This window comes from Oncorhynchus gorbuscha, linkage group LG07 (assembly GCF_021184085.1).
Source record: "Oncorhynchus gorbuscha isolate QuinsamMale2020 ecotype Even-year linkage group LG07, OgorEven_v1.0, whole genome shotgun sequence".
In the NCBI taxonomy this organism is placed as follows: Eukaryota; Metazoa; Chordata; class Actinopteri; order Salmoniformes; family Salmonidae; genus Oncorhynchus; species Oncorhynchus gorbuscha.
Window position 1 is genome coordinate 45,511,765 of NC_060179.1, and position 14,141 is coordinate 45,525,905.

Below are 14,141 nucleotides of genomic sequence, written 5' to 3' on the forward strand. Positions count from 1 at the left end.
TGTTTTTCATTGTCTCCTTATATGGCTGTGAATGCGACAGGAATGAGCCTGCCCTATCTATCGTTTCCCCAAGGTGTCTGCAGCATTGTGACGTATTTGTAGGCATATCATTGGAAGATTGACCATAAGAGATTTTATTTGCCAGGTGTCCGCACGGTGTCCTGCATGGAAATTGGTGCGCCAAACTCAGCTGCTGGTATTTTTCCATGGGATTCTGAGACGAAAGCAGGCTTCCACGAATGGCATATCAATGAAGAGATATGTGAAAAACCTTGAGGATTGATTCTAAACAACGTTTGCCATGTTTCGGTCGATATTATGGAGTTTTTTTATTTTATTTTTTTATTTTTTTATTTCACCTTTATTTAACCAGGTAGGCTAGTTGAGAACAAGTTCTCATTTGCAACTGCGACCTGGCCAAGATAAAGCATAGCAGTGTGAACAGACAACACAGAGTTACACATGGAATAAACAATTAACAAGTCAATAACACAGTAGAAAAAATGGGCAGTCTATATACAATGTGTGCAAAAGGCATGAGGAGGTAGGCGAATAATACAATTTTGCAGATTAACACTGGAGTGATAAATGATCAGATGGTCATGTACAGGTAGAGATATTGGTGTGCAAAAGAGCAGAAAAATAAATAAATAAAAACAGTATAAAAACAGTATGGGAATGAGGTAGGTGAAAATGGGTGGGCTATTTTCCTATAGACTATGTACAGCTGCAGCGATCGGTTAGCTGCTCGGATAGCTGATGTTTGAAGTTGGTGAGGGAGATAAAAGTCTCCAACTTCAGCGATTTTTGCAATTCGTTCCAGTCACAGGCAGCAGAGTACTGGAACGAAAGGCGGCCAAATGATGTGTTGGCTTTAGGGATGATCAGTGAGATACACCTGCTGGAGCGCGTGCTACGGATGGGTGTTGCCATCGTGACCAGTGAACTGAGATAAGGCAGAGCTTTACCTAGCATGGACTTGTAGATGACCTGGAGCCAGTGGGTCTGGCGACGAATATGTAGTGAGGGCCAGCCGACTAGAGCATACAAGTCGCAGTGGTGGGTGGTATAAGGTTCTTTAGTGACAAAACGGATGGCACTGTGATAGACTGCATCCAGTTTGCTGAGTAGAGTGTTGGAAGCCATTTTGTAGATGACATCGCCGAAGTCGAGGATCGGTAGGATAGTCAGTTTTACTAGGGTAAGCTTGGCAGCGTGAGTGAAGGAGGCTTTGTTGCGGAATAGAAAGCCGACTCTTGATTTGATTTTCGATTGGAGATGTTTGATGTGGGTCTGGAAGGAGAGTTTGCAGTCTAGCCAGACACCTAGGTACTTATAGATGTCCACATATTCAAGGTCGGAACCATCCAGGGTGGTGATGCTAGTCGGGCATGCGGGTGCAGGCAGCGATCGGTTGAAAAGCATGCATTTGGTTTTACTCGCGTTTAAGAGCAGTTGGAGGCCACGGAAGGAGTGCTGTATGGCATTGAAGCTCGTTTGGAGGTTAGATAGCACAGTGTCCAATGACGGGCAGAAAGTATATAGAATGGTGTCGTCTGCGTAGAGGTGGATCAGGGAATCGCCCGCAGCAAGAGCAACATCATTGATATACACAGAGAAAAGAGTCGGCCCGAGAATTGAACCCTGTGGCACCCCCATAGAGACTGCCAGAGGACTGGACAGCATGCCCTCCGATTTGACACACTGAACTCTGTCTGCAAAGTAATTGGTGAACCAGGCAAGGCAGTCATCCGAAAAACCGAGGCTGTTGAGTCTGCCGATAAGAATATGGTGATTGACAGAGTCGAAAGCCTTGGCGAGGTCGATGAAGATGGCTGCACAGTACTGTCTTTTATCGATGGCGGTTATGATATCGTTTAGTACCTTGAGTGTGGCTGAGGTGCACCCGTGACCGGCTCGGAAACCAGATTGCACAGCGGAGAAGGTACGGTGGGATTCGAGATGGTCAGTGACCTGTTTGTTGACTTGGCTTTCGAAGACCTTAGATAGGCAGGGCAGGATGGATATAGGTCTGTAACAGTTTGGGTCCAGGGTGTCTCCCCCTTTGAAGAGGGGGATGACTGCGGCAGCTTTCCAATCCTTGGGGATCTCAGACGATATGAAAGAGAGGTTGAACAGGCTGGTAATAGGGGTTGCGACAATGGCGGCAGATAGTTTCAGAAATAGCGGGTCCAGATTGTCAAGCCCAGCTGATTTGTACGGGTCCAGGTTTTGCAGCTCTTTCAGAACATCTGCTATCTGGATTTGGGTAAAGGAGAACCTGGAGAGGCTTGAGTTAACCTGTTAAGACTCTAGGGGCAGTATTTCATTTTTGGATAAAAAGACGTGCCCGTTTTTAGCGCAATATTTTGTCACGAAAAGATGCTCGACTATGCTTGGAATTGATAGTTTTGGAAAGAAGACACTCTGACGTTTCCAGAACTGCAAAGATTTTCACTGTGAGTGCCTTAGAACAAAACCTACAGGCAAAACCAAGATGTTTGAGCGACCAGGAAATCAACAGGATTTCTGATGGCACGTTTTCCATGATCGCCTTATATGGCTGTGAATGCGACAGGAATGAACGGACACTTCCTATCGTTTCCCCAAGGTGTCTGCAGCATTGTGACGTATTTGTAGGCATATCATTGGAAGATTGACCATAAGAGACTACATTTACCAGGGGTCCCGCACGGTGTCTGTGTGGAAATTGGTGCGCAAAAGTCAGGTACCAGTATTTTTCCATCCGAATCTGAGAACAATGCAGGCTTCCAGGAATGGCATTTCAATGAAGAGATATATGACAAAACACCTTGAGGATGGATTCAAACAACGTTTTCCATGTTTCAGTCGATATTATGGAGTTAATTCGGAAAAAAGTTTGACGTGTAGGTGACTGAATTTTCGGTTAGTTTCGGTAGCCAAATGCATAGTAACAAAACGGAACGTTGTGTCCTACACAAGCATCTTTCAGGAAAAACTGGACATCTGCTATGTAACTGAGAGTCTCCTCATTGAAACATCTGAAGTTCTTCAAAGGTAAATTATTTTATTTGATCCCTTTGCTGGTTTTTGTGAATATGTTGCGTGCTAAATGCTAACGCTAAATGCTAAGCTAGCTATCACCACTCTTACACAAATTATTGATTTTCTCTGGTTCTAAAGCATATTTTGAAAATCTGAGACGACAGGATTGTTAAGAAAAGGATAAGCTTGAGGATAGGCATATTTGTTTCATTTCATTTGCGATTTTTAGAAATCGCTAACGTTGCGTTATGGTAATGAGCTTGAGGCTATGATTACGCTACCGAATACGGTGTGGGTAGGACTAAGAGGTTAATTTGGAAAAAAGTTCAACGTTTTGGTGACTGAATTTTCGGTTCGTTTCGGTAGCCAAATGTGATGTACAAAACGGAGCGATTTGTCCTACACGAAGAATCTTTCAGGAAAAACTGGACATTTGCTATGTAACTGAGAGTCTCCTCATTGAAAACATTCGAAGTTCTTCAAAGGTAAATTATTTTATTTCATTTACTTTTCTGGTTTTTGTGAAAATGTTGCGTGCTAAATGCTACGCTAAATGCTACAATAGCTATCAAAACTCTTACACAAATGCTTGATTTTCTATGGTTCAAAAGCATATTTTGAAAATCTGAGATGACAGTGTTGTTAAGAAAAGGCTAAGCTTGAGAGCAGGCATATTTATTTAATTTCATTTGCGATTTTTAGAAATCGTTAACGTTGCGTTATGGTAATGAGCCTGAGGGTGTATTCACGATCCAGGATCCGGGATGGCTAAGATCAAGAGGTTAAAATAGTGGTGATCCTAACTGACCTAAGACAGAGACTCGATGCCTTCAACGAACAGATTTCGACGCATACCAATTTAATCAGCAGCCATTTAGAAACAACACATCGTCAAAATAAAAAGGTAATTTCTTTAGTGAATCGGCAATTTCTTGAAAAAGAGAACAGGGACATGCTTTTCGTTTAGGTTTGCACAATTTTCTGAAAACAAATGTGGTTAACCATGACCAGAAAATGTTTACGGTTGATTCATGACTACCGTCGCAGTTCATTACAACTTGTACTAAGGCGACCAATGTGCATGCTCATCAAGGAATCGACCTTGTTAATAATGAGTTACCTGAGGAAAGCCTACTAGTTTTACGTGGGTAGGTCTCATTGGTTAGCATTGGCGAAACAGGGGCTGTGACCCAGAACTTGGGCGGTGAATAGGAACGGTGCTCAACATAACTAATATGATCTGGCAGGGTGAAAAATCTCCTTAAAATAAGCCCTGTTCTTTCGCGATTACTTCAGAATTACGGAAAGCAGCTGGGGCATACTCCACGGCGGATGCAATGGACTAGTTTTTAGTTGAAAAGAAGCGTTTAAAAAAATGTCATGTGTCCAGCCGAATATAAACATTGTCGCAGTGGGAACAGTGAAATTGTCTTGACAACATTTGGGTAAAGGCTGCCCCCCACTGGCAATAAACTGAACAAGCTATTTAAAGAACATTACTCGCTCTCTTCTCATGGTCCCATGTTTTCTTTATAGTTGTAAATCCACTATGCAAGAAACTCGATGGGGTCCATGGGGCGATACTCGGCCACCTCAGCTAATCCTTCTACGTACATGTTCCCATACCCCTTTTCAAGTATTCTGAGTCCATTTTCTTTTATGGAAGAGGATACCATAGTATATGAACACAATAGCTACACATGTCTTGCAGCTAAGACAAGTGGTAACAAATATGTTCTACTTTTTTCTGGTTTGTATTGGTCAAACAACAAACTTTATGAGGATGGCCACATTTTAGCTCAAGCGTTCAGCAACCCTGCCTATGAACAATCAAACAAGGTTTTCCATTTTAAAATGTTCCTATTAGTTTGTAAATACATTGTAAACAATATGCCTCGACACAAAATAGGATTGTTTACTTAAATGTTACTATTTTATAATAGGATAAACTACCTCGAAATAGCTAGAAGTGTCAGGATTTGGCCAGGGTTGTTCCGGTTTTTGGTCACTAGATGCCCCCATTGTGCCTTTTGACCTTTTGTTTTCCCTTGATCCCCATTATTATTTGCACCTGTGCCTCGTTTCCCCTGATTGTATTTAAACCCTTTGTTTTCCTCTGTTCTTTGATCTGTGTTTGTATGTTAGCACCCAGCCCTAGTACTCTGTAAACTCTTGTTGATCCGGTGGACTCTCTTGTGGAATTCTGTTTTTTGTTCTTGTTTGTTTGTTTTTGAGTATCTTTTGAGGCTTTTTGTGCTTTACCTTCCACCTTGTGGATTTACCTTTTTTGTCTTGGAGGATTACCTTTGTTCTTGTGGAATTCCTTTTGAGGTTGTGGAGTTACATGTTTTCCTGAAGAACTTCACTTTTTACTTCATTAAATACACCGTCTCAAGTACTGCTGTGTCTGCCTCATCTTCTGGGTTCTGCTGACTATTCGTGGCTCAGTTGGTTAAGTGACTGTTTCTCACTCTGGAGACCTGGGTTCGTAACCGGGTCCTGACAAGAAGTGTTTGGATGGTTAATGCTCAACTGAATGCATTGCATCATGTTGACTCGTGCCTTCATTTTTCAGTCAGGCATGTCTTCATTAGAAAGCATGGATGCCAGCAGCTACTGCCAGTGCTGGGCATAACACTCTACTTGAGTCTGACTGTGTACACAGGCACAGTTATCCTCCCTGGAAAGTGAGGGTCCCCTTGTGAAGAATGTAAATTTTTTAAAAACCTTTAATTAAATAGTTGAGTCAGTTAAGAACAAATTCTTCTCTACAATGACAGTCTACCGGGGAACAGTGGGTTACCTGCCTTGTTCAGGGGCAGAACAGCAGATTTGTACCTTGTCAGCTCAGCGATTCAATCCAGGAACCTCTCGGTTACTGGCCCAACGCTCTAACCACTAGGATACCTGCCGCTCCAAGATAGAATACGGGGGAAAACAAGAGGTAGGGAAAAGACAGGAGAAGCTGCTCCATAAAATGAACATTCATTTTTCACATTAATATAAAACACCACCCCATCTGGTGACTTTCTATGAACAGGGCATTAATTGGATAAGCCTTAAGTAAGGCCGCGGTTGGATGGAAGATTCCACAAGGAGTTCTAAAAAAATGTTCTACCAGAAAATGTTGTTTCCTTCCCTCTCTTTTCTCTCTTCTGGATGGTCTTAAAGGCCGGTTCACATGACCCCCACCCCCTTACACCGAGAGTGTGTGTGAGTGTGTATGTTGTCTTTGCCTTATATAGAGGAGTGTTGTGGCTCCAGTAAAGCCTCTCACATTCCCTCTTTCCTTCTTAGCTTTGTGCATTGAAGGATGCATCAGCCTCACTGCTCTACCTGTTATTTATAATAGTTGTCTCTCCATTTAGGCTTTTTAGCCTACTCAGACCGCATACCACAATGATCGGGCCAGGAACGGATTGTACGATGCTGAGCACTATAGGTCATTCATGTTTACCTCCGAGTCTGTGGGAGAAGGACATCCAGGTGAATAGACAGTTCTAGTATGGATACAGTCATTTCCATGTAAAAGGACCCATGAGCATCAATGTGTAAAGATTATAGAAGCATATCGAATGTGGTGTTAAATGAAAGCTAAGAGTTCATATTTTTGGTAAATGGCATAGATATGTTTTCCATCCTAAAAATTAGGAATAAGCAAAGGCTTATTCTGGTCACACAGATGGAAAAGGTTGAAAACAAAATCTGTAGAATATTGACTTGCGCCAGTTTGCTACAGCAGGAAAATTATCCTGCAGCAACAGGAAATGTTATTATGTGGATTATCATTTTTGTTGGGGCAAATCAAGTCTGAAATGTCAAAGTGGAAATTACAAACTTTTCAAAACTCAAATGCTCTACATGTTTTATTTTCCTGATGTGGAGGAAAGTTCTCAGCAACAAAAGAGTGATCAAATTAAGATCCTACATCTGTAATAGAAAAAGTCTTTAACGGTCTTAGAAATACATCAAAATGCAATAATGTTGAAGCCCCCTGCAAACTCATATCAACATTTACATTTCGTTTGCATAATAAATCCTAGAGGATTTAGGGAGAAGAGGAGAGAGGGATGAAGTGAAGGAGAGACTGTTATTGAGAAAATACGGTAGTTAAAGGGACAGTGTTCAACAGGAATCTGCCTTCTGTAAGTTTAAGAAATACTGCCTTGTGTCTTGTCATTCTGTTACCCAAAACCCACATATCTTTGATATATCTTTGAATTTCTCTCCCTCGTGAGTAGAGAGGGTTCACAGAAGTAACACAAAGGTAGACCTACCAATGAGTTAGTGTTTTTACTGATAACAATTTTGTTTATTAATTATTAAGTGATTGAAACGCATTACTCTGATACCAAATTGTTAGCACAGTGACCAAAAAATCTGTAACAGAAGGACTGTAATTGATTTGGCCACAATAGGAAATCATAGTAGTCAAACCACAGTTGCAGTAGAGAACAGTAGAGCACATTAGAGTACCATACAGTAAAGAAAAATAGAACATAGTACAGCACAGTAAAGGACACATGAGTAGACTAGAGTTCAGTATAATGTAATATACTCTACTGTTCTGTATTGAACTATACTCTACTGTACTCTACTCTTCTGTGATGTACGTTGCTCTACTGTACTGAATTATACTATACTCTATTTTTCTCTGCTCTACTGTTCAAACTTGTGAAACATAAACATAGTCCGGACCAAGCAAATTTAGTCATGTTTTGGGGGCGGCCCTCATTAGAATAATGGCCCGTGTGTAGAATAATACCCAAACATGATAACATTATCTACCGTTGTCTACCTATTCAGGATACATCACCATGAAGAGAATGGCATTCATAATTATGCATTTCTATATATGCTGAACAAAAATATAAAAACAACATGCAACAATTTCAAAGATTTTACTGAGTTATAGTTCATATAAGGAAATCAGTTCATTGAAATAAATAAATTAGGCCTTAATCTATGGGTTTCTCATGACTGGGCAGGGGTGCAGCCATGGGTGGGCCTTGGATGGCATATAAGCCACTGGGGAGACAGGCCCTGCCAATCAGAATTTAGTTGGATGGAGGAGCGGCTTATGGTAGAGAAATTAACATTTGATTGTCTGGCAAAAGTCTGGTGGACATTCCTGCAGTCAGCATGCCAATTGCACGCAACCTCAAAAATGTTGCCATCTGTGGCATTGGGTAGTGTGACAAAACAATCTGTCCCCGGGTTTTGATCCACTTCACTAACTGTAGGTCAATAACAAATATATATTTTTTCAAACTCAAGGGGTCATATCATAGCTGACATCCCATTCTTTGAATCCCAATTCAGAGTAAATATTTAACAGAGTTTTTGGAAAACGTGGTCACATAAAAACCTGATGATTTTACCGTCAATCTGTTACCAAACGTTGCATCTGCACTGTTCCTCTAGTAAATGTGTTTTAGTGAAATTGTCAATCAGTAGAACCTGTCCCGACCTTCACCTCTCCCGAGTCCTTTAGGGGAATTGCAGCAGTGGTAGCCTGGAACGGACCGAGTGGGGCAGCGGTCTAAAGCACTGCATCTCAGTGCTAGAGGCGTCACTACAGGTCCTGGTTCAATTCCAGGCTGTATCACAACCGGCCGTGATTGGAAGTCCCATTGGAAGTCCCCTTATTACTATTTTCTACATTGTAGAATAATATTGAAGACATCAACACTATGAAATAACACATATGGAATCATGTAGTAACCAAAAAAGTGTTAAACAAATTAAAATATATTTTATATTTGAGATCCTTCAAAATTAGCCACCCTTTGCCTTTTCATTCTCTCAACTAGCTTCATGATGTAGTCACCTGGAATGCATTTCAATTAACCTCTGGGATATGTGGGAGCATCCCACCTGGCCAAAAGCCAGTGAAAATGCAGAGAGCCACCAAATTAAAGCTACACGTGTTGTGAATCCAGCCAACCTGTCAGATTTCAAAAAGGCTTTTCGGCGAAAGCATAAGATGCTATTAGCTGAGGGTAGCACCTCCGTAAACAAAAGAGAGAAAACATATTTCAACCCTGCAGGCGCGACACAAAACGCAAAGATAAGAATATAATTCATGCCTTACCTTTGACGAGCTTCTTTTGGTGGCACTCCAATATGTCCCATAAATATCACAAATTGTCCTTTGGTTCGATTAATTCCAGCATTTGACCAGAAAAACACCGGTTCCAACTTGCGCAACGTGACTACAAAATATATCTAGTTACCTGTAAACTTTGCCAAAACATTTCAAACTACTTTTGTAATACAACTTTGGGTATTTTTTAAAGTAAATAATCGATCAAATTGAAGACGGGATAATCTGTGTTCAATACAGGAAGAAAACAAAGTGACGCTACCTTTCTGGTCACGCGCCTCTATCTAACAGTACACTTGAAGTGACAGGTAGCCTTCACACACCTGAAGTCCCAGATGGCCCTGGTCACCCAACTTTGCAGTGCCCTACACATTAATTGTATGCAATTGTTTTGAAGGAATCTGTAGGAATATGGAAGATAATGTCATTATTAGACTTTTACATCACCAGGTCATTGTGGATTACTAAAGTATAACATCCCACAAATCATGATAACGTTGGATTGATAGATGCATGGGCACACACGTGCATATGCAGCATGTGGCAATAACAAGGATAGCATCACAAATGAATACATACATACCACTTGAAGCTTGATGATGACTTGATCATTTGAATTACCTGTGCAGTTCTAAGGCAAAAACAAAAATGTGAACCTCTAAGTCCCCTTGACCAGGACTGAGAACCACTGCTCTTCATTGGGACCTCTTCATCTGTAGACAGGCTTTCATAGCTCCCTTTGTCTGAGGGCAGGAAACCTCACAAGAAACAGACTTCATTATAATCAAATTACACCACACTGAATATTATGTTACTATTATCTCCATCCTCACTTCTAGGGACAGGAACTACACAAAAGTACCTGCCCTATCCAGAATAGCCTACTCTCTCACTTTGAAAGTTGGGGCTGTTAACATTATCCTTTCACCCTCCTCCATGGCTGTTAGCTAGCTACCTACAAATGCATTTGGAGTTTGTTTTTTTACAGTGATAAATGCATCAAGATAGCTAGCTAATATGAAGTTAGGTAGCTGGTGATATTTCATTCACTTAGCTAGCAATAGATACAGTATGTCAAGTTGGTTAGATAGCAAGCTAGCCAACTAAAGTTAGCTAAATTAGAGAATTTAGCAGCTCATTTTAGTTAGCCTGCACTGTAGCTAGTTAGCTAATAATACATTGTTTAAAAAACAAAACATTTTCTAAGTGTATTGACTTACTTGAATAGGTTCTCCCAGCCATGTGGACAATTGGAAACAGGGCAGCAAAGTTTGTCTGTCAACAGAGCGTTTTAAAGCATATTACTATTAAACTATTTACCCATTTAATAACCAGACATTCATACAAACTTGCTATGCTGAATTCTTGATGCAATTTCGAACATGCTGCCTTAATATGCTGCCAGCACGCCCACAAGCGAGTCACAATGGGGGGCCTATGCAGCACACGGCAATTTACTGCTTTAAAGAGCACCATCCTCATCTGTATGCTGTCTGTAAACTTCTGTATCATATATAGCTTCTATGTTATTAGGATCGTTCTTCTTCCTACAAAATCTCAAGTTAAGCTTTTCCTGAAAACCAGGCTTGAGAAACAATGATCTTATTTGAGCATCAATTTGAACCTCCATGAAGGATGATTCTGATCATGTTTCTGAGATGCTGGTCCCGCAGGTCAGACATTGCAATTGTTCACTCTCTACTGACGCAAAACATTTGCTGCAATGCTTATGCATCACAATAGGGGAAGATGCAGAGTGGGGATCTGAACTTCTGTACACTGCTCAAGCAGTCTGTGTTGAGACTATCTGCACAAAGCAATGGTGTTCATTTAAGCAAATCACTAAGGGCCTTAACAGTTACTTTATGACCGTTTGCGTAAGCCATGATTACCAAAAGGCATTCTCCAACAGTTATGGATGCATTGTCATATACTGGTTTGCCTATTTTTGTTGTGTCATTAGATTTTGTCTGTGCACCCTCCTCACTAGACACCTTTTCAAATACCTCACTAAAGATAAAGTTATCATCATAGGGCCAATCCATGAAATTTAGGCAACACTTCCTCAAAAGATTCAGATGGATCATACTGATCAGTATTGTCACATACAGTTGTTGGGACATCAGGAGTATCTCTGCTGGCTGATCTGAAGTTGGCTCTTCGTTTTCAATGCTAAAGTCAATGATTGAAACATTCTCTTGTGCTGGTAACAGAAGACAGTAAAACAACAGTTTAATAGTATGTTTAGACAACATTTTTAATGTAAAACATTGTGTTGCACCATCACTGCGAGTGTACACATGGGTCTCAAAAGAACTTGGCAAGATAACACACACAGATGTGATAAGCAAATTAGATGTTTATGTTTTATATATTTCTAGTACAAGAGGGTGCATAGGGAGTGGAATAAGAATGTATGACTTACTTACATTTTGCTTTCAGTATCGTCTAGAAAGAAAACAGATTGTGGTCATTAAGTAATGTAAGGGAACCTCTAGGGATGTGTGTACAGGATGCTGAAGTGACATGCTGTGACTTGTAGTGTGTTTTGTTTTTTCTTCCCTTTTTCATGTTTCAACCTCTCTTCTTCAGACCTATTTCAGGATGTAGAAGACATCCCCTCCCCCAAGAAGTCACAGCATGTCACATCAGTATCCAGCTCTGCAGGTGTTTGATGTATGAATTGTGTATGTAGAGTAAAAACTGTAAGAAATTGGTCCCCAAAAGTGTCAAGAATACTAAACAATAAAAAGTATGAGCAATAACGAAAGTGTGCTCTGCATGCTGCAAGCAAAGAAATAATAATAACTTTTATCAATAATGATAGTGTGCTCTGCATGCTGCAAGCACAGAAATAATAATACCTTTTATCAATAACGCCAGTGTGCTCTGCATGCTGCAAGCACAGAAATAATAACTTTTATCAATAACGATAGTGTGCTCTGCATGCTGCAAGCACAGAAATAATAACTTTTATCAATAACGATAGTGTGCTCTGCATGCTGCAAGCACAGAAATAATAACTTTTATCAATAACGCCAGTGTGCTCTGCATGCTGCAAGCACAGAAATAATAACTTTTATCAATAACGATAGTGTGCTCTGCATGCTGCAAGCACAGAAATAATAACTTTTATCAATAACGATAGTGTGCTCTGCATGCTGCAAGCACAGAAATAATAACTTTTATCAATAACGACAGTGTGCTCTGCATGCTGCAAGCACAGAAATAATAACTTTTATCAATAACGACAGTGTGCTCTGCATGCTGCAAGCACAGAAATAATAATAACTTTTCATATGTTATAACAGAAAAGAGGACAAATATAATATACTGAATAGCATCTTACCATCAAGTAGGTCTACTAGTGATAGTGGTGGAGCCAGCACCTCCACACATAGAGATGTATCCACTCAGTCAAGTAGGCCTGCTAGTGATAGTGGTGGAGCCAGCACCTCCACACGTGGAGATTTATCCACTCAGTCAAGTCGGCCTGCTAGTGATAGTGGTGGATAGTGGTGGAGCCAGCACCTCCACACGTGGAGATATATCCATCCAGTCAAGTAGGCCTGCTAGTGATAGTGGTGGAGCCAGCATCTCCACACGTAGAGATGTATCCACTCAGTCAAGTAGGCCTACTCCGTGACCCACAACAACGCAGTCTTCTATGGACCAGTTTATGCCAAAGTCTATGTCTGTAGCAAAACAAGGCCAAATTGATATTGCATCGGCTAAAATGATTGCCACTGATTTCCAGCCATTTTCGTTCATGGAGGACGACGGTTTTAGAAATTATAGCAATAGTCTAAATCCAATGTACACAATTCCAAACAGGAAAACCCTTTCAAAATCACTTATTCCACAACTGTACGAGAGCACACAGGCTTCAGTGCGCGAAAGAGTCCACAAAGCTACTGTAGTTTGCCTTACCACTGACTGCTGGACATCAAGGGTAACCACTTCTTACATGTCGGTTACATGTCAGATGAGAATGGAGTATCAGTAGACAAAGCATGAACCTGAACTATGTGACATCCTCAAAAATGATACTCCTGTGTAAGGGTCTGCAGCGAATCACAGCCAGTCGCCAGAGAGAAGCAAATGTAACCACAGGACATGTGACAGAGTTGATGGACACCCTATCTTCATCAATGAACAGAAAGTTCCACAGAATGGAATATAATCACGTGCTATCAGAAACCGCGGCACTTGACCCCAGGTTTAAAAAGTATGGAGCAATATTCTATTATTATGTTGCTCAGATTATATTCATTTTGAAATGTTATATGTATATGCACTTTGTTTATATACATTAAAAAGTTATACTTTAAATACACATGTGTAATAGCATCCTTCTTTCTTACATTTATTTAAATTTGTGGGATGCTGCAGATTTGCAAATTGTTATTTATTTTTCTTTGATATGGTGCAATATTCTATTTTGTTGTTCAGATTGTAATCCCTTTTGAATGGTTAGATTTATATGCACTTTGTCTATATACATTAAAAAGTTATACTTTAAAGGCAAATGTTTAATAGTATTATTTTTCATAACAAACCAATGCATTTTTAAAATACATTATGGTTAAGTTAGAGTATGATTTCACTTAATAATTTAATTAGAATTGTTTTAACACCAATGATATTCAAACTATCGAAAACTGTTTGACTTGAAAAAATACAAAACATATATTTTTCAAAAGAGCCGTTTGGGAGCCAAAAGAGCCGGCTCTTTTTGGTGAGCTGAGCTGAACAAACCGGTACAATGAAAAAAAACAGAATACCCATCACTACTTGGGATGCAAATTAAGCGTAAATCATCTAGACAAATCTGGAAACGACACCACCTAGAACAAATAGAACGTCAATAGTTTTCTTTCACAATGTAAGGAAGCCCCGCCGTAAAACAGGGCATCAAAAAATTAGTTAATACTCATAATGTTCCTCTCCACGGAAATCTTTAGTAAAAGGCGAAAGATTTATGCGATCTGAAGAGAAACCAGAGTGT

The 14,141-nt window shown here is 40.3% G+C and overlaps 1 non-coding gene across 1 annotated transcript; it reads right to left on the reverse strand.

Annotated features, from left to right (window-relative positions):
* Window positions 1–14,025: 14,025 nt before the first annotated feature.
* Window positions 14,026–14,141, reverse strand: LOC124040511. The gene has a single exon (XR_006839744.1). It is a non-coding gene; the product is annotated as a U5 spliceosomal RNA (small nuclear RNA).